Genomic DNA, 20,026 nt, shown 5'->3' with positions numbered 1-20,026 from the left:
ATATATATATATATATATATATATATATATATATATATATATATATATATATATATATGAATGATCATTTAATGACACATACACTCTGCATTGGCTTTATTCAAGTTTCCCTTCTCATATCACTGGTGATAGTTATAGAAACAAGACAAATAGAAAGAGACAAATTGACCATGAACTGGCCAAATATATCTCACAGAGGAACAACAGTTTTGATGTCATATTCCTAAATGGAGAAGGAGCCAGAACCACTAATATGTCTTTGATGCGTGGGGTTTTCCATAACCAGATCTGGGGACCGAATCTAGTGACAGCAGGGCTTCTCATTATTATGCAATTAAGAGGGGTTTTTTCTCTCTCCCTGGCTGTATAACTTACTCAAATGGAGTGTCTGGAATAATTAGGGCTCTAGTCTTGTCTGGTTTTGGAGAGTCGGACTGTCTGCCAGGGGATGCTTAAAAAAATTATGGAAAGCTGGAATTTAATGGAACAATTTAGGGACAGTGACAAGAAGCACAAACAGTTTGTAAGGATAATGTGGCCAAAACCAAAGACTCTTTACAGAATTAGAAAGTGGTTACTCAAGCATACTTGAGTGGCATCAATGTAAATCTTTAGTATGTACTGTACTTAGAATCTGAGTACAACATTCTCCACTCTTGTTCTAAGATCTTCGTGTTACCATGTGATGACCATTGCCATGCCCATCGGCAAAGTCAAAGGTCAAAGTAAGCCATGACTTTGAGGTCAAGCCCTCATTAGGCCCCCGCTGTTCTGCCATGATTGATTACCTGGCAGACCAATCAGTGAACAGAACAGGTTGGTGTATGAATTAGAGCCTGTGGTGTCATGCATAGATGTATGAGGTGAACGCAGACTGCAGCGCACCATCAGGACATCAACGCTAGCAGCGGGCGGCTAGACAGATGACTTTAGCACTTACTAGCACACACACCACTCTCTCCTGCCTAAAAAAGCTCTGGTTATTTATTTCTGGCAGTCACAAGAGTGTTCTTCATCCTGGACTTGACGACAGGTCTATACTAAGAATACACTCTTCAGAAAGACTCCATAGGAATCATCTTCTCTGATGTGGTTACAAGACAGTGCGGTTAGTTTGTCCTATCAGCGGGTCAGTGCGATTGTACCATAGAGTGTATGAAAACATGGACGTAGTGATCGGGAAGTCACCCATTGGTTTCAGAAGAGCGTTTTTGAAGCCAAAAGTGGGCGGAGGCAGCCGTCGCCATCTTGGCAGCATGTCACCGAGCGCCACTCCCGGATAATCGAAAATGGGTAAAAAGTCGGGAGCTAGTTTGTGAAACCACACCTACCTAGCACGACGACGGTGACAGCAGCGGCAATCCACCTATCAAGTGCCTTAATTATGCAGAACTTCAAGGCTTAATATAATTCAAACGGATGAGTTATAAAAAGAAAAATTCACCCCCTCATAGTTGTCATGAAGTTGTCATGCTATATGTGTAGTGTATTATCTATCTACTTATTGCTATATATATATATATATATATATATATATATATATATATATAGTACAGACCAACAGTTTGGACACACCTTCTCATTCAAAGAGTTTTCTTTATTTTCATGACTATGAAAATTGTAGAGTCAAAAGCATCAAGGGCTATTTGACCAAGAAGGAGAGTGATGGGGTGCTGCTCCAGATGACCTGGCCTCCACAGTCACCGGACCTGAACCCAATCCAGATGGTTTAGAGGTGAGCTGGACCGCAGACAGAAGGCAAAAGGGCCGACAAGTGCTAAGCATCTCTCGGGGAACTCCTTCAAGACTGTTGGAAGACCATTTCAGGTGACTACCTCTTGAAGCTCATCAAGAGAATGCCAAGAGTGTGCAAAGCAGTAATCAAAGCAAAAGGTGACTACTTTGAAGATCCTAGAATATGACATATTTTCAGTTGTTTCTCAATTTTTTGTTATGTATATAATTCCATATATAATTCCACATGTGTTAATTAATAGTTTTGATGCCATCAGTGTGAATCTACAATTTACATAGTCATGAAAATAAAGATAACTCTTTGAATGAGAAGGTGTGTCCAAACTTTTGGTCTGTACTCTATATACACTCTGAATGTGTGTGTACTATCTATATACTGGTGCATTTCAATAAATTAGAATGTCATGGAAAAGTTAATTTATTTCAATAATTCAACTCAAATTGTGAAACTCGTGTATTAAGTAAATTCAGTTTAAGTCTTTGGTTCTTTTAATAGTGATGATTTTACTTCATAAGACCAATAAAAAGTTTTTTGTGAATTGCTGGCCTTCTGGAAAGTATGTTAGTTTACTTTACATGTACTCAATATTTGGTAGGGGCTAATTTTGCTTTAATTATTGCCTATATTCAGCATGGCATGGAGGTGATCAGTTTGTGGCACTGCTGAGGTGGTATGGAAGCTCAGGTTTCTTTGACAGTGGCCTTCAGCTCATCTGCATTTGTTTTGCTCACGGAGGTTAGCAGGGACCTGACTATACTCTGGAAGGTCGACTGTGACTGCCCTATTGTGCAGCGGCGCTGGGCTGGCACCCATCTTGTCATCCACAACCCCCACAGTAAATGCAGAGCCACTTGAAGGATTGAAGGAGCCATATCTATATAATTTTCAAGTGTCACGTGAGGTTTGTGCAATGGCATGAGTGAGCCGAGAGGCTCAGATAGGCCACCACTAAAAAAAAATCAGACACATCTCGTCCATTATAGACAAATGGGCCAACTCAAAGTCCCTAACATAGTCCTCGATGGGCAAAGTTCCTTGACGTAGACACATAATTTGGGCTACTGGGTTCAAGACTGACCTTGATGTATTCATTAAGGCTGCTGGATTCTGGTTTGGTGAAGTCTTCTGTAACGCAGAGTCAGAGGCATTTGGATCCATGTGCAGAAACTTTATTAAGAGAACGGTCAAACAGGCAGAAATCAGGAACAGCGTCATGTATATTAGGGATATCCAGAATCATTAACGGTAACAAGCAGAGATCAGGGCAGGCAGCAGAGAACCAGAGTCAGTTTAAACAATCCAAGATCATACATGGGAAGAACTAACACTAAGGAAAACCGCTCAGAAATGTCAGAGAGACTAAATAAAAAAAAAAGACTTTGCAATGTGGTGGAGAGAGTGTGCTGCTCATATGGGTGTGTGTGTATTAGCTGCAGGTGTGAAATCAGATGCAGGTGTGTGCAAATCAGTACCAGGAATGAGGCAGGATGGGAAATGGAGTTCAGAATGAGTCCTGAGTCCTGAGTGGAGTGCCTTCTGCTGAAGCTCATGGGCACTCCAGCTAAAGATCGTGACATTATCTTTCTATCATCATTTATTTATATATATATATAAATATATATATAAATATATATATATTTTTTTTTAACTTCTTGTATATTTATTATTTGTTTTTGTTTTGTTTTTTTCTTCTATGTATGTGTTTTTGTATTGTACAATATATATATATATATATATATATATATATATATATATATATATATATATATATATATATATATATATATATATATACTGTATGTGTGTGTGTGTGTGTGTGTGTGTGTGGAATACTATCTCTCTATCTATACATCCATCCATCCATCGTTATGGACTATGTCTATGTTTTTATGTATTTAAAAATGATGCCTATAATATTTTATATACATTTATATATAAATTCATTTAAATTCAAATTGCCATTTTGTATCTAATTTGAAATTCTGGAATTCTTAATTTAGCTTTGAACAGTGCCAAACACTGGATTCATTAAGACTCATAAACAAATTGTAGGACAGTTGGCTACAGCTAACAGGAAAACAAAACCGTTCGGATGAAAACACAGCTGCCTAGTGTATACACAGTACAATGGTACACATCTGAACCCAACACACAAACTATTTTTACCCAGCTGACAACTGGAAAAGCACTTATCTTTGTAAAAGTCGAGCGGTATCGTTTTCCATCATTTAGAGGCGTTTTATGACTACTGTGAGGCTCAAGGGTGCTAATTAAAATGGAATTTGCTGCCTTTTACTATATTTTGCGACAAGGTTCTGCTGTGCGTTTGTCAAATGGTGGTAACCGTGTTTTCTCAATTAGACAGTATAAAGCTGTCATTAGGAACAAATACTGTGTCAAACCGCCCTCACTTCTGGTACACGTGCAGCTCTGAAACACTCGCAGTGATGTTTGTGCTGCATGGTTCCATGGGTAAGAAAAGACTCCATAGAGCTGATTAATATCTCACACCCCAATAATGCAAATCTGTTTTCAGCTATTTTCTCTATTTTCTATTTTCAGTATGAATAGACACTCCTGTCTGTGAGAACTCTGTTTAGTTTGGGGAAACATATAATGGCAAGCAATTGGTCTGGAAGAGATCAAGTGATCAGATGAAGAAGTATCTACTTAAAATGAAATGTGTGCACACTGGAGCAGCAGTCTTGATTTAACAGGATGTATCAGTTAATGACCTCTAGACAGAGGGGACGTTTGTGTCTGAACATCTCAGTATAATAACCCACATTCATATGAAACAAATACATCTGATGAGGTTAATCCAACCAGTTTTCCAAATTACAATAATTTAAATAAAAAATATTTTGGTTGAAAGTAGCCAAGATGTGACAATTTATGTAATCATTTAATTAGGGATTTTACATGATATTATGTAGTGGTTTTTAAAAGATCAGTTAAAAAAAAAAAAAAAAAACAGAAATGAATCTCAATGAAGTGGTCAGATTAAGAAGAGAAAAAAAGACATTAAAGAGAATCAAAACTTGAAATATATAGGATAAAAAAAACTGAGACTTACAGGACAAATAAAGCTAAGATAACTGAGAAAATGAATATATAATAAAAATGTCTCATATTTATTTTTGTATTTGTAACTGTATTTTTAACTATTATAATAAATCACACACACACACACACACTTATGCAATACAAAAATGTAGTATAGATACAATAATTATTTTATATAATTTTATATATTGACTTTTAAGTACCTAACATTTAAAATAAAAATATATTATTTGTATTATTTATTAAAATAATAAATTATATCTCTATGTGAAAATGTATATATAGCTATGCAACTGTAAAGCTACACAACTTTTCATTATAATAATTATGTTACTATATACAATAATAATTGATATTAATATTATAAAATTTATCTCTATGTGCTATTCTAATTATATTATATTTAAACATTTTAGTCACGTTATTTTTTTTCATAACTAGTTAACCATCAGAATTCATGCTCTGCATTTAACCCATGTATAGTGCACACACACTGTGAACACACACCCAGAACAGTGGGCAGCCCAGGGAGCATTACTGTGGTATTACTGGCCCTAGACTAGAACCCACAACCTTAGGGTTAGGAGTCATACTATTTAACCACTAGGCCACAAATTCCCCCAAATGTATATACATACATTTTTACATTTATTTTTCTTATTATATAAAACAGGCAAAACAAATTTATTTGCATCTGATTTTTGCACAACATTAAATACGTTTGCAACATTTTGCAACAAACATTTAAAATGTATTGTCAGGCAATGAGATCACAATTGTGAAGAATATTGTGGAACGTTGCCAATCGCACATCCTTTTTTCTTTCTTTTTTTTTTTTAAACCCACCATCCATTCCTGCAGGGTACAAAGCTGCCCTGCTATGAGGAGCATTTCCTGTTTCCCCAACAGCCGTGATCTCAGGTAGGAGACCATTACAAGACTGCTGAGTTTGCTGAGACAGAAAGGAAGACGATGGTTGCCCTTCAGGTAGCCGACACAGTCTGCAGGTGGTATTGTTAAAGAACAAAGGCTAGACAAAGCAAATTCATGAGCGATGTCTATATTTCCAGGAAGACGCTTGTGGAACAGACACACTTTGCTCTGGTTTACCAGGGCAGCTAAGCAGGGGGCAAATAAATCTAATGCTTAAAGAGGAAGCTACTGAATGACATCTTCTTTTCATCAACTTCATACCAGTAAGTCTGAAATTAACCATCAGGCATCATCCGTTATAGTGATCGTGTGTAGGACAGACATTAATAATAGCATGTGGCTGTGATTATTGCAAGATTATGAGCAGAATACCTTTCTGTTGCATTACAAAGTCAGACTATAAATATCAAATGGGCATCATATTTATGCAGAGCTCAGTATGACCAATGATGGAAAAAAAAAAACCATCTGGGCCATGTTTGTTGGATACAAACAAAGTCAGTGTTTGTCTTTTTTCTTGGCTTCCTTGAGCGTGATGTATTTTTTTTTAATAGCACATTGTATCTCTATCAGACTTTGACTTGCCAGAGATGGTTTACAGGCCAGATGTGTCTCAAAACTCAAAGCAGAAGTGAAGTTTTCAAGATCCTTGATTTTTTTTATTATTATTATTTTTATTTATCCTGCTTTAATGCAAAAGTGCAGCAAATAGGTTAATAAACTTAATGCGATGATTTGTTCATTATCTTAATTACTTTGCTTATAAGACCAACCAAGATGCTAGTAAATGTGTGTGGTCCTATTTCTTCACTGTGCTGGACCAGCATTATACAGATGATTTTAAATGGTCCATGCTTCAAGAAAAAAAAAGAGGATGAGCCCCTACTATAAAACATTTAAGATGGACTGTCTGATGTCTTTTCTGGGCTGTTTTCTTCCTCTTGTCTGTTCCAGGTCTCCTGGGCGTCAGCGGTGAAGAGTGAGTCTAAAGACAGATGTGTATCATTAATAAAGATAATGTCTATGATCTTAAGTTCATTCTACTCTGCTTACCAAATTCCACCCTTGTTCGCTACCCTTGTTCTCCCACTACAGATATATTTATTTTTATTTTTTTCACAGTATATGCCATTTTAATTTAATCTTAAAATAACTATGGTAAAATTTATGACCTCTAATATCAATGAGTTTGTAGTTTATTATTTAACAAATTCAGATAGATCTGACAGATGCAGCACCGATATCTGTGGAGTCTAACCCACTAGAGGTTCAGATCAAATCTGTGCTTTTCACTACAGTACACATAAAGCCTTTCCCTGGACTGCAGAACGCCCATAAAGTGGATGGGTGTTCTCTGGGCAGCTCGTGATATTTCTGTGAATCAGCTGACGTGTATTTGTTTTTAGGGCCAGTAACTCAAGTGTAACACTCTTGGCTACTTCCTTGGCTTGTCACTTGGAACATGTAAAAAAATGTGAATGTGAAAAGAAACGCTTGGAAAATGGAAAAACTACAATGGCAATAACTGTTGCAGAGAGACTAAGAGAGTGAATCAAATCCAGATCAGAATGAACACAGAGAGAGCTGTTATATAGTGAGCATGAGATGAAAGCTTATTTGGATTGGCGTGGGTGTCCATAAAACTGTTTTTATTTCCTTTATTCCTCATCAGTGCCGTAATGAAAGGCACAGATCATGCGGCTTGGGTCAAACTCACTATGAATGATTGAATACCTTGGCCGTTTCTCACTTTTTCTTTAAGTCTACAAGTCTCTTACGCCAGTATACATGACCGGTTCTGCATCTTCTTAGTCTTGGTCTCGGACGTCACGCTCTGGACCACCCAGTCCGGTCACTGACCATTTGATGGATCCTGCACACAACATTGGAAAGCAGTTGCAATCTTCCCAAGATCCAGTCAGACTGTCGTGCGTCATTCAGAATTCAACTGAGAATGACTTTATATTCTGAATTGGATTTGAGCTATGAAATAGACTCTCAGAAAAAAGAAAAAGGTACAAAAGCTCTCACTTAGTTACACCTTTATTTACCCTTAAAGAGTGCATATTAATACCTTAAAGTACATAAAAATAATTCAGCTCTCTGTGGGTTGTGGCCAATTCGATTTAAATTCTCTCTCATGTCTTGACAGGCAGCCAATTCTTCAATTCTCAATTAATTATGAATGTTAATATATTATAAATTCTGCCATGATTCTAAAACAGATGTGCATAAGCTCCGAAGGTACTATTTGCATTCATTTAAATTGCATCTTGATTAGATTACCATCCTTGACCTGGCAAACAATCCACTTCTCTTCTTCCTAGGCATCCTTCACCATCCACGTTCAATTGCTTTACGTAGAGATTTTACAGCTGCTGTGCTGTACAAATGGAGCATCTGAAGGGACTTCTCAGGATGTGGACTAACAGCTCTGGTCTGTTTGAACAGTGCGATAAAAGAAGAAAGGTTAAATGTGCTGGAAAGTAATTCTCATCCGAGTCATTAAGGATTCCAATGGAGAGAGTAGATCCAAAGGGACCATCCTTTAGTATCACTTAGCCCTAGGGCAACATTATTTGAGGGCTTTAGTCCAGATACTGTTAGGGGTGAAGATGTGAAAGTGATCTTTTCACTTGTGTGATGAGAAAGAGATGAGCTGCTCTACAGAGGAAGATGAAGAGGAAGCCAAACCAGCTACGATTAATTGGAGCCGGGTGGCTGCTGATCGGAATGTGGAATCTCTGGAAGTTCTCTTGCAGAGTGAACATCCCCAGAATGGATATGATACATTCTAGAGTGTTTGCAATCCTATGGAAGCCACTTTTTTGAGACGGAAATATAAGTTGATTAATTAATAAATAAAGAAGGCAATTGCAAATGGTTTATATAATAATTCAGAGGGTAAAAAGGTCATAATTGTAAGATATTAACCCAAAACTGTGAGATATAAACTCAGAATACTGAGGAAAAAAAGAAGAGATAAATTAACTTTATAAAGATATAAACTCAGATTTTCCCAGTTTGCATTTTTTTTTTTTTTACTGATGAAATAAAAAATAAAATAAAAAAACTTTTTATCTCACAATTCTCGTAACTAATATAAAATTACATAGTAATAATAATACTAATAATAATAAATTCATATTTTGTATTATTTTATTCAGTGGTGGAAACAAGCTTCCGCAATAAAAAAAAAACCTACATTCAGTACTATGAAATAGTTTAATTCAACTAATAAAATTCATTGAATAATTAATTCAAATAATTAATAGACAGATTTTATTTGAGTTTTATTCCAGTTTTTCTTCTCAAATAAATGTTTTATTTTATTTTACTTTTTCAAAACAAAAAGTTCAGACATCCGAGAACTTCATTTCTTGTTCTCACCAGACAAGAGTTTCTTATTCATTTAAGCAAATTTAAATGTTTTAGCACATGTGTGCAAAATATTACATATCATTTGCACAATAACTAAATACATGATCAAAACTAATAAGTGAGTTTCATTCTCTTTACAACTTCTAAACATTCTTTCGTCGTGAGAGCTATCACATTCATCGGCCAATTTACTGTCACTGGGTTTTGAAGCATAAATGTTTTGGGTGAGTTACTACATTTTTGCAGACATGGAATTGTGACACGCCATATAACAATCCATTTTACTAACAGTTTAGAGAATGTTAAGATTGTCTAAAAAAATGAGCTGAGGCAATAAATACGTCCAATGACATCATATTTATTTAACACATTTACCTAATTTGACAAATTCATTCTGTTCTGTGTGATTTCTGGTGCTGTATTCAAGTCATTTTGAAAGTTTCCATCACTTACCCCAGCCTAAACTTGATTTCAATTCAATTCAATCAATACTTAACCTTTTGTGTTTTAATTTACAATTACAAAAAAAAACTGTGACTAATATATTGAACATTTATTTGCCTGTTTCATATTGTTGATAACCTTAACGTGTATAGATAGATGAGATTGGGCTGGAATTTTTCTTTTCTTTATAATGGAGCTCTCATTTTTTTCTTGGGATGCAACAGAGAACAAAATCTTTCTCCAGAAGCATCTGGACGTATGGAGGGGAGATGGGGACGTTGAGATATCTGCTGAAGTGATGGCTTTTTTCACCAGCAAAAAGATCACAGCTCATTTGTCAACCTTGTATTCCCGTGACAACGCATGAAAGGAAAATGGAGGTCTGTTATTCCGTTCTGACATGCCAAACGTCATGATGTATTGTTGCATGATAAAATCCCTCATACAGATCTCACTTCAGAGTTGTGTCCATTGAAAAGCTTTTCAAGAATTCATGCAGAACAGAAAATGTTACAGGCGATTTAGATAATCAGGATTTATATATTTCCTGATTTCCAGTATTTTTCCAGTATACTTTTTTTGGGAAGTCGTGGCCTAATGGTTAGAGGGTTGGACTCCCAATCGAAGGGTTGTGGGTTCTAGTCTCGGGCCGGACGGAATTGTGGGTGGGGGGAGTGCATATACAGTTCTCTCTCCACCTTCAATACCACGACTTAGGTGCCCTTGAGCAAGGCATCGAACCCCCAACTGCTCCCCGGGCGCCGCAGCATAAATGGCTGCCCACTGCTCCGGGTGTGTGCTCACAGTGTGTGTGTGTGTGTTCACTGCTCTGTGTGTGTGCATTTCGGATGGGTTAAATGCAGAGCACAAATTCTGAGTATGGGTCACCATACTTGGCTGAATGTCACTTCACTTTCACTTTTTTTTTTTTTTTTTTTAAGAAATTAATAATTTTATTCAGAAAGGATGCATTAAACTGATCAGAAGTTACAGTAAAGACATTATTACATATTATATAGACATACTTATTTCAAATAAATTACAGGATAAAAGTATCCTGTAAAAAAAGAAAAGAAAATGTATTATGGTTTTCACAAAAAAAAAGAAAAAAAAAAGAAATGTTTTTTAAGCACAAGATCAGTATATAACAAAATGATTTCTGAAGAATCATGTGACACTGAAGACTGGAATGATGACAGATGAAAATTCTGCTTTACATCACAAGAATAAAATACATTTTAAAATGTATTTAATAGGCAAACAGTTATTTTAAATTGTAATAATATTTAACAATATTAGTAAATTTTTGATCAAATAAATGCAGCTTTTGGGGGCGGCCATTGCTTTAAAAAAATGTGTAACGCATAGTCAAATGTAAGAAGAAGAAAAAATGCAAGGCCTCGGGGCATGTTTTTTTTTTTTTTTTACTTCTTTGAACATTTTAGAACACTGTGGCATTGCTCACTTTGCAAATACACACGATGCAAGCATCTAGCACATTTACATTGAAAAATAACACAAAAATATGAATGAAATGACCCCTTGTTGTGTATATGATTTCTTTTACAAACTCTTATTGACTCCAAACTTCAAGTCTTGTGCTTAATTCCTTCTTTTAGTGAATAAGCTCAGACCCAAATGTTAAGATGTTCTCAGATAAGCTGGACTTAAAAAGTTTCAAATCTAGTCTTTAGTCTGTATAGCAATCTATCAAGCGTTTCACAGAAACTGTTGTGCGTGTTAGAGCAATAGCATACACATGGCTGTTAATGTAATGGGATAAACATTTAACTTCACTCCACTATCCATCACTCCCAGTTTATTTCTAGACAACTTTGGAAGGGGATGCAGGGGTCTGTGAATGACATTACGCCACAAACAGGAAGAGCCTGGAACGATGATGATTTTTAAGAGAGCTGGACCTGTTAAAATGTCTGGCTATCTTACTATCTTTCAGAAACGTACTCAACACGCTCGGCCTTTTGCATGTTCATAAAGCTTTTGCAGTTGGAATCCATCTCGCTCAAGCCTTTGGAATAAACACAGAATTAGAAAGTTCTGCCAAAAGTGCCATTGGGGAAAATGAAATGTCATAATTCACGTGAATTTATAACAAAGCCATGTCAGGCGTGAATGAATGATGCTGAATTTATTCATACACATCATTTGTGGATTAGGAACTGGTCTTAATTGAAACCATCTCATGCAAGTCGGCCCATCGCGTGTTGGGGATAGTCAAACAGGGCCTGATGCGTTCCAGTCCCATAATGTTCAGTGAAATATGAAGAGCACTGGCACTTTCAAAGAGGGGATTATGGGTCTTTATTTTTCCTTGAGGAACCTGGTTGGTAGGTTTTGTGGTGTGAGGCAGAGCAGGAGGTTTTGATGGAGACCGAGTCTGCTGGTTTTGCACCTCCTTTGCATTTTGGCAGTTATGCTGCATTTGGGCTTGTGGAGACTACTTTTATGCTGGACCTTATCATACGTTACAGCTCTTTAATATCTCAATAGTTTCTTGTAGACCACAATTAGATTGAACAGAAAGCAAAAGGAGACTGTCTTCTGCTTCTTGTTTTTTTTTTTTTCTACTAGAGTTTCATTGGAGATATCAGCAATGTCTTACAAAGTGTTTATATGGTTTGTAATAAAAAGTAAAAAAAAAAATACTTTTCTATTTTTTATTTTCTGTCCAATCAATGTCTATTTCTTTTTAGGAGAACTTTAGTAGAAACATCTGAGACAAAGTTGATAGTTCAATGAAACAAATAAAAATAAAATAAAAATAAATAATTAAAATTAAATAATAATAATAATTTATTTTTTATATAATTACATTATTAATTATTAAATAGGGTATAATTTGCTTCAAGTAATTGATTGTGCTAGGCAAATATAATGTAATGTTATAATAATCTTTTTTTCATTTGTCTTATCGGTGTCTGTTTCTTTTAAGGAGAACTTCAGAAGAAACATCCAAGACCAATTAGAAGATTGAAGATCAATTAAAAATAAATAAATAAATAACAAACCTTTGAGAAAATGACATTGTTTATTGTCACCAATTTGCTTCTAGTCATGTTATTGTACTAGGCAAATTAATTGATTAAAAATAGATTTTTATTTTTGTAAATCAACTCATAAAGCCTCAAAAATTTTAACTCAGCAACATCTCACAGCATGCTCAGATGGTTTGCAATCAAATATTATATTTCATTCTGAGCCAGCTGTCTCATCTGCATCTATTTCATTTTAGGAGAACTTTAAAAAAGAATTCATTCAGCTGATATTCAGTGAAACCTGAGCTAAATCAATTCTCCTGAACTATAAATCAATTCAAATAAAAATACAGAAAACCTAAGAACATGACATCATTAATTATTAATTGTGACCTAAATGCTGCTGGTGATTTATTGTGCAAGGCGCGTTAAATAATATTGTTGTAAAAACGTACAACCACAAATTGATTTTTGCCTCAACTCATAAAACCTCAAAAATCTAAACTGAAGAGTCGTGCATCAACCTCTTGCAGCTGTCTTGCTTTGTTTCTCATTCTTTCTCTCTCTCTTTAACACATACACACATGGGACGCCCGTGTCTGCTTTTCGACCCAGTGTACATGCCTATCAATCTCTATGATATATTCAAGTTGGAGATAAATTGCCCCGCGCCTGGTCTGCACCCAGTCAGCCTGTCTGGCTCGAGCTCATTGGTGGCCTGCTCTCTCGTTTGTCTTTGACAGCCGCCTGTTGTTCGCCACCAGCTCTATTCATCTCAGTGTCAGTCACTAAATAGGAAGTCCCACGGTGAAGACCTGCTCATTAATATAGATCTGATCACGGCCAGACAAAAGATGGAGTGTGTGGATGCCTTTTCCACTTGCGACCCAGGTGAGAGACTGTCTCACATCACAGAATTGTCTGACGGACAAAACAGAGCTTGCTGAAGTTGAGAAATGAAATGGACGATGACGTAGTATGCAAATCTGTCAATGTGCCATTTAGAATCCTCCTTTACAAACCTCATAAATGTGACAAACATTTCACTCTAAGAAACCTTTTTTAAATGCTTTGAAATAATAGCAAGAGATGTTTGAGATGTGGCCAGATACTTTTCTGGCTTCGAAATAACAGACTAAACAACTTAATTTTGAATTAGCACCGTAACAACAGTTTTGCTATAGATCAGCTTTCAAAAAAAAAAAAAAAACTGTAAATAACAGAAACTAAATAAATATCAAGCAGATGTTGTTGAAAAATTACTATTGAAGCAGTCCTTTACATGATGTGGCAGGCAACTGAACCCTCTGATACTCATACATTTTTCATAAAAAAAGGTTTTTTTAATATAGACCTTTAAACAGAGAGACAAAGCGAGAAGGAAAAAAAAAACACTTTCTTTTGTCTCATACTACTAATACGTCTGAGGAAAATTTTTATAAAAAGAATAATAATCTATCAGCTTTTATTCCCCTTCATGTCATTTCAAACCTGATGACTTTGTTTCTTCAGCAGAACACAAAATAAGAAATTCTAAAGAATATTTGAGCTGTTTTTGCTCATATAGCAACCTTTTTTCACTGTATGGGCAAAATAAATAAATAAATAAATAATTTATCCTATTTATTAACAGTTTCTAAATACTAAGAATTATCTTTTAACCCTAGGGATTGTGATGTTTATTAATTGTATTTTTATTTATTCATTTTTATGTAGTAAACCTTTTAGAAAAATTATGCAAAAAAAAAAAAACTGTTCTAAAAAATTTTTATAGATATAAATGAATTATTTACACACACATATGACTTTCATTTTAGATGCATCTTCCCCAGCATTGCTAGCAGCACCTAACATTTGTGGTAATATTGAATGAATGAATACCAGTAATATCCGACTGTTCAAACAGCAGAATTGAATTTCGAGATGCTGTCCCACCGACAATCATGGGATTTTTATGGAATCGTTGCTTTCAGACCTAAAATAAAATCTGGTTCATTTGAGTTACAGCCGAGAGCTGAAATGACCATTCATAAGTCACTTGTGGTTTGATAATGTTTGGTTTGCAAATTGATTTTTGATGGATGTACATTTAAATACCCTTAAGAGACCTGCTTATTACATTCACTATGCAAGTCCACCACCAAAGGGCCAAGACATACAACAGGCCTGCAATTTTTTTGTCAGAGTCACGGCTGGAAGCCCACATTGTAATTTACACCTTTATTAAAAACATGCCTTCGCTTTTCTACCCCTCTCCATCTCTCTTTTTATATCTCAAAGCTTTCAACACAACCATCTATCTATCTATCTATCTATCTATCTATCTATCTATCTATCTATCTATCTATCTATCTATCTATCTATCTATCTATCTATCAATCACTCTGTGAATCAGGCGATGTGCAGTGTATTCATTATAACTCTCTGTTTGACTCCTCTGTGCTTTTAAAAGCTGTGTTATCCATCCTCGCTCACTGTCTCTGTTCACCCTGCGCTCACAGCTCCTCTTCTCTGGATTATAGCCAAACAGGCCAGCCTTAAAAGGTTTCCCGCTCTGCGGCATGGACGCTGACAAAAAAGGGGTCAAGTTTGAAGTGCTCATCTTGTTATCTCTTTTAAGCCAGGAGCAGTATGGTGGCTTCAAGCACTATTATCACTTGTCTGACCATGTCTGAGTGAAGCTGCATGGGAAATATTGCACTTGGCAGTGGAGCAGGGGATTTTTACTGTGGCCAGGAAAAGCGCCTCATGTGGCCATACCTGTTCTCTTTCGTTTTCATACACTGTGTGTGTGTGTGTTGTCAAAGAGAGGAGGAAGAGTCAGTGTTTATTCAAAATTCCCATCATCTAACAATTTATATACAAACATTTGGAATTGTAATACAGTGTGTGCTTACATATACACTGCATGCATATCTTGACAGAAGAGGCAAATAACCAAATAACTGTGTTGGAGGCTGTAAAGGTGAAAATTACACATTTTTTAAAATAATTGGAATAATTAGCTTTCTTTTTCTTTTCAACGTCCATCTACCTCCTAAGGGACTCACAAAAGTACCCAGCATCACCTGAATAATGGGCTGATCGCTGAGAGGAAAAGAACAGAACCATAAGGGCTTTTGGAGAATAATGATATCATAAGCCCTCTGAAGCAGAACCAAAAAACAGACACCTTGAAATCTCCACGTCGGAAGGTGGATGTGGATAAGTGTGTGATATTTCACACTCTCCACTAATCACATTGCGAAGTGATATAAAAGACTCTCCTTCATGGTCGTCTGAGAGTGCTGGGACTGACGGAAGGAGGATGGCACGCTATTCTGAACCACAGCTGCACAGAAATCAGGAGTATCTTGATGGGACGCAGTGCAGCAGACATTCCTTTTGGAAATCTGTGGCTAATTAGCCATTTCAGTGAGACCTAAGGTGGGTTTAAGTTAAGCCTATAAGGTTTATGGGTCGTACCTGTTTTTCAGAATTCCTTGAAATCTGCCAGGATTCTCTCCTCGTTATTTAGGATAGGCATTATTCCCATTGCCAAGATTCCCAGATGCTGCTGATGCACAGCTGGAAAACATGAGCTCATGGTTCTGTCTGGGAGAGACTCATCCACCGGAAAACGTCTTACTCTGTGAATGAATGACTTATAGTGCTGTCATTCAGCTCAAATACAAGTCAAATGCACCCTAACATCATTTAAACATTAGTTTAGGTCTGGGGTTTTTAAACCTTTTGATGCTACGGACCTCCTTCCTGAGATATCAAAGCAGCATCACTACCGTTCAAAAGTCCAAAAAGTTTAAAAGATGTTATTTTTAAAAACAAATTTGTTTGTTAAATCGATCAAAGGTGACACTAAAGATATTTCGGTAACACTTTAGAATAAGGTTCCATTAGTTGATGTTAGTTAACTACTTTCGTTAACATGAACTAAGCAAGAACAATCCTTCTACAGCATTTATAAGTCTTAGTTCATGTTAATTTCAACATTTACTAATGCATTATTTAAATCAAAAGTTGTGCTTGTTAACATTAGTTAATGCACTGTGAATTACCATGAACTAACAATGAATAACTGTATTTTCATTAACTAACATTAACGAAGATGAATAAATACAGTAATAAATGTATTATTCATTGTTTGTTCATGTTAATTAATACATTAACTAACATTAACTAATGGAACCTTATTCTAAAGTGTTACCGATATTTCTAATAAAACATAAATATTTATGTTTTAAATAAATGCGGTTCTTTTAAACATTCTATTTATCAAAAGAATCGCAAAAAAAATGTATCGTGATTTTCACGAAAATATTCATAACAAAGCCGCACAACCCTTTAAACATTTATTATTAAAAAAAGTTTCAGCATATTAGAATGGTTTGTGACACTGACGACTGGATATTCAACTTTGGCGTTTTTTAATTGTAACAATATATCATGCCATTTTACTGTATTTAAGACATGAATTAATGTAGCCTTGGGGACTTAAATAAATATAAATAAAACAACAATTTTACACATTTCAAAATTTTAAATGGACTGTATATAAATTTTTTATACTTCTAAAAATTATCAATATAAAAAATATGTGTTATATATTACATTATAAGTTGCTAATACATTTATGCTTTTGTCAACAAAATGAAATAATTGTTGTTTTTTATGATTTTATGATTTGTGTGTGTGTGTGTGTGTGTTAATTCATTGATATATATATATATATATATATATATATATATATATATATATATATATATATATATATATATATATATACATACACACACACACACACAGACTTTGACTCTGAACATAAAAAAGAGGCAGATACTGTTTTTTTTTTTTTGGTGGCTCTATTAACAGATTAACTGCAGGCATAAAAAAGAGCATAGGTGCACGTGGGGTTAAATGGCTGAACAAAAAAGTTTGACTGTATTAATTATGAAAAGAAAGAATAGAGAAATAAAGAAAACCACTATGAAAGAAAATGAGAGACGGACCCAATTTCAAGACCCCCCCTCCTCCGGCGGAAAGATCAATCGTCTGAACCAGTCCTGAACCTTATCACTGTATGAACTGAAAGAGAATCACTTCATTAAGATTCCCAGCTCGTCTATCCCACTCGTCTCCTGCTGTTTATTAAGTCTAGCTCTATCGGCATGGCACTTATCTCTGTTTTCATGTCTGCAGAATGTTTATTGTCATTTCAAGCTTGTTTTCTGGGACTACAGGGAGATTGTATTGCCCTTGCTGTCATTATTAATCACAAGAGGAGGAACGCATGTGGAATTAAATCCACCAACACAATCACGGCAGCCATCCGTTCACAGTTCTTTTCAAAAGTGTGTTTTGCCTTTGTAATCAGACTGGTTCGTGAAACGCTTGACTTGTACAGTATGTGATTATTAACATGCTGTTCAGAAAACTATGATGTACCACCTTTGATAGGAATTTCACACATGAGTAAAACTGGCTCCAAACAATCTCATTTTTTCAAACTTTCGCACTGTTTATCCGTGTCTGGTTTATTTTCCAGATCCGTACACTGTGTGAAACCAATAATGAACTGACAAAACTGATGTCAACAGTTACACAATGCTGAACGCCTCACCTGTAGCTTGCAATGATATGAGACCTTGTGCTAAACCCAAATATTAGGGCTGAGCATTTCTCCCCCTTTTCCCATGATGTAGCCAGTGCTAACACCCTTTCCATCATTAGGCATGTTTACAAGTGCTATAGCTACAAGATCATCCCAAATCAGTTTGTACATGTCAAAAAAAATTAAAGACTAAATATTGTTTAAAGCAAAAAGCATTCTTTTTTTTCTCCATAGGGTTGTTTTTATGAATAAATGTAAACCTCTCTAGACAGACCTACATGAGCCCTAAGGTTAAGTGGTGATATATCCATGCTTTAAACATTGTATAACAATTGTTAAAAGAAAAAGAAGAATAAATTAAAACAGCAGCCCCATCCACTCCAATGAAACATTGTGAATCGCATAAACTTGCTAGTGTCACAAAAATATATTAGTACATATCTTTTTTGCATATATATATATAGACGCGCGCGCGGATATAAATGAGTGTGTGTAAAAAAAAAATTTAGGGACCGGAACATGAAAGACAGAAAGGAAGAATACGAACAGTAATTTAATCATTATTATATTATATCTCATATTTTAAATTTATTTATTTTAAAATTTTGAGGTCTGTATTTTTTTTTTCCTTTGCTTACCAAAGCTGCATTTATTTTATTTAAAATACAGTGATTTTACAGTATATATAGTATATTATAGTCAATATAAAGTGTTTATTTTTTTAATGTAATTTATTAGTGAGGTCTGGGGTTAAGAATTGTGCTATAGCCTAATACAACAATACCTAAATACAATATGCACTTAACACTTTAAAATATACATGGATGTAGATGTTTGTGAAAGATGTTTTCACAAACATCTGTTAAAGACTGTTAAAGTATACCATATTTATTGCAGCAACATTTGTTAATAACTTACTTAAGGTTAGGAGTATAAATGTGTCAGTTGTTTATTATTCATGTAACAATACATATTACTGTTCATTAATAAACATTGCTATATAGATGATAACTTTGTCTAGTCCTCTTATGAATGTTTTTAGTATGACGTTGTGAAAATGGAACTACTGAATGAAATAGAATAGACTTCTTCATGGCCAGTGTTTGCGTATTTAATTTCATTCTGTAACATAAAAACATATTTTATATAAATCATATATATTATATTCATTTACAAATAAAACAAATAAATAAACAAATAAACTGAAATTATTGCAAATAACATGAACATCGCTGATTCTAAACTGCAACTTCAAATTTAACTTTCTAAAGTGTCGAATTAGGTGGAAAGAACAAGTCCAAAAATGCTTAAAATAGCTGTATTTGGCAACATGAGGGAGGCTGCGTTCAGCATTATTAAGAGAACAAATATTTTTTTTCCGGACATGTGATGGCAAGAAAACGTTATAGAAAATAATTACTACCAGTATTCAGTGTCACATGACGTCACTTTCGATAAATACATTGAATAATTGAGAAATATAAGTATTAATTTCTTTAAAAAAAAAAGACTTGTTAAATACAAATATACTATAAATCAAATTTAAATATTAATATATAACCGGAAAACAATTATCTTCAAGCAACCAAACTTACAAAAGCATTTTGGGTAATAAACAATGGGGTCATTTCCACAGCGCAACTTTGTTCTGTCCACGAAACATGATGATAAAACTGTAATCATCAGTGACTTGCTATAGCTCTCTGCAGGTGAATGTCTATGAAATGTCTGCTATGTTGATCATGGAATGGATGGAGGATATTGGCAGCCACTACAATTCCTTCACAAAAGCTGTACAAATAAATGCAGACCTCTAGCTAATGTCAGCAGATATGAGAGGAA

Source organism: Carassius auratus, chromosome 12 (assembly GCF_003368295.1).
Source record: "Carassius auratus strain Wakin chromosome 12, ASM336829v1, whole genome shotgun sequence".
NCBI lineage: Eukaryota > Metazoa > Chordata > Actinopteri > Cypriniformes > Cyprinidae > Carassius > Carassius auratus.
The sequence above is the reverse complement of the archived record's forward strand: the minus strand, read 5'-3'. Positions refer to the sequence as shown.